General features: G+C 55.7%; 1 non-coding gene across 1 annotated transcript; it reads left to right on the top strand.

Annotated features, from left to right (window-relative positions):
- Positions 1-1,032: 1,032 nt before the first annotated feature.
- On the top strand, positions 1,033-1,151 carry LOC136407239 (5S ribosomal RNA). Its single transcript, XR_010751811.1, has one exon. It is a non-coding gene; the product is annotated as a 5S ribosomal RNA (ribosomal RNA).
- The last annotated feature ends 1,353 nt before the right edge of the window (positions 1,152-2,504 follow it).

The following is a 2,504-nucleotide window of genomic DNA, read 5'->3' as shown; positions in this document are numbered from 1 at the left end:
AGATTCAAGAACTGCTGGTCAGGCTAGAGGCTGAGAACCAGTGAAGGCTTGAACTGAAATGAATGCTGGAGATGGGGGTTGACCTCTCTCAAGAGCTGCAGCGGGAGATGCAGGCTGAGCACCAAAGGTGCCTGGAACTGGAACTGGGCTGTCGCCTACCAGCGCGCTTGCTGAGCTGCCTCCCCGCTCCTCCACACCGCCAAGCACACCAGCTGCCCAGGAGCAGGGTCCTGCCACTCCCCTTTATCACTGGGTGCCCGCTGTGCAACCAGTTCCAGGCTCCTCTGCAAACTGTTCCTTGGCCGTGCAGCAGGGAGAGGAGGAGCTCCCGCATTCCGGAGAGCACGCCTTCGCCTGGGACTGGGGCGTCTCTTCCGCCCCCTCGCGGAGTTGGTGGGGCCCAACGCCGCTTAGGTCACTCGTTCCGCGGCAAGCGGAGGGGTCCTGGGAACACACCCCTGCACTGCTGCCCAGGCGGCTGACACTGGCCCTTTTCATCCGGTCACCAGCCCTCCCACCCACTCTTCTGCAAGTCGCTGAGCCACTGAGACCCCTGACCCTCGCTCCGGTTCCCACCGTCTGGGTGTGTGGGCTGAGCCACTGAGACCCCTGACCCTCGCTCCGGTTCCCACCGTCTGGGTGTGTGGGCTGAGCCACTGAGACCCCTGACCCTCGCTCCGGTTCCCACCGTCTGGGTGTGTGGGCTGAGCCACTGAGACCCCTGACTCTCGCTCCGGTTCCCACCGTCTGGGTGTGTGGGCTGAGCCACTGAGACCCCTGACCCTCGCTCCGGTTCCCACCGTCTGGGTGTGTGGGCACACCTTTGGCCCCGGGGAATAATGACAGGGCGCTGAGAAGGTTCTCTTGGCAGCCCACGGGAAACCGCGGCGGCAGATACGAAACAGATGGCAGCGGAGCTTGTGCGAGTGTCTAACAGGGGGCCTGGCGTGCCCAGGCACCTAGGACGCAAAGCAGTGAGGAAACCTGGAAGCCAGGCGTCTCTTCTTAGGCACTGGAAGAAGGCCACCAAGCGTCTACGGCCATACTACCCTGAACACGCCCGATCTCGTCCGATCTCGGAAGCTAAGCAGGGTCAGGCCTGGTTAGTACCTGGATGGGAGACCGCCTGGGAATACCGGGTGCTGTAGGCTTTTTGCTTCCCTAGCCCCGTTTTTTCTCTTTTTGCTTGGCCACAGGGTTGTGTACCCTACACACGCCTGGGCACTGCACTTCGATGTGGCCCTGGCCACTCCATGGAGCCTGGAGTCCACTCAGGTGTTTGCTAGTCGCCCACGAGCGCTGGGCCTGAGCTGCTTCCTCCCCTCCTCCGCCCCATCCTGCACACTAGCTGCCCAGGAGCCGGGTCCTGTCACTCACTTCTATCCCTGGGTGCCCAGTGTGCAACTAACTCCATGCTCCTCTTCAAAAATGGTCTGGTCCCTGAGGCGGCGATGCTGGCTGCCCAGCAGGCAGAGGGGGATCTCCCGCGTTCCAGGGAGCAGTGCTTTCACCTTGGACAGGGATTCTCTTCCGCCCTCCCGCACGTGGAGTTGGGCGCTGGCTGCTTCTTTGGAAAGGCAGTGCCCAGGCAAGCAGAGGATTCATTGGAACTGACCCCTGCACTGCTCCTTAGGCACCTGGCACTGGCCCTTGCAACAGGGATGGAACAGATGGCACGCCGAGCTTGTGGGAGTGCCTAAGAGGGGGCCTGGCATGTCCAGGTATTAACGGTGTGGGTGTGGAGGGCGGAGTGTTGAGGAACGTCCTGGCCAGGCTTTTCTCATCGGGTTGAGTGGGTGATTGGTAGCTTAATCGTTGGCTTCTTTATGCATCTCCCTCTTTCTGTCTCGTTCTTTATCTTTTCTTTCTAAGTTGAATAAAGAATGAAAAAAATCTGAAAACAAAAATAAGGTTCTTTTTTTTTTTACTTTTTAATTCTAGGCCTTTAATATAGCTTCTGCTGTGTAATCTCATGAATTTTTTTAATTTTTATTAATTTTTAATTTGTGTTTACATGGATTAAAGTGTCCCACTGAACATAACTCCCTCACCCCACACCCGTGTCCCTTTTTATACCTCTTTCCCCCCCTCCCCCAACTCCCTCCCTCTTTTTCTTTAGGACTTGCTGTCCTGCTATCTATATCTGTGCTATGTATATATAATTTTACCAATCCCCCTACCCTCTCTGATCCCATCCCTTCATCCTCTTTCCTCCGACTGCTGTCCCTCTGGTCTCTGTGACCCTGTCTCTGCCTCTGTTCCATTCCTCAGTTCACTTTGTCCATTAGATTCCACATATATGTGAGATCATATGATATTTTCCTTTTTTTGCTTGGCTTATTTCACTTAGCATAATAATCTCCAGGATCATCCATGCTGTCACAAAAGGTAAGATTTCCTTCTTTTTCACCGCCACATCTGGGCCAGGTGTGAGGAGATTTTCATTAGGATACCACTCTAGCAAAGGTTGTTAGGTCCTGAACCAATGCTTTCTGAAACTGGCC

This window comes from Saccopteryx leptura, chromosome 5 (assembly GCF_036850995.1).
Source record: "Saccopteryx leptura isolate mSacLep1 chromosome 5, mSacLep1_pri_phased_curated, whole genome shotgun sequence".
Classification (NCBI taxonomy): Eukaryota; Metazoa; Chordata; class Mammalia; order Chiroptera; family Emballonuridae; genus Saccopteryx; species Saccopteryx leptura.
The sequence above is the reverse complement of the archived record's forward strand: the minus strand, read 5'-3'. Positions and strand labels throughout refer to the sequence as shown.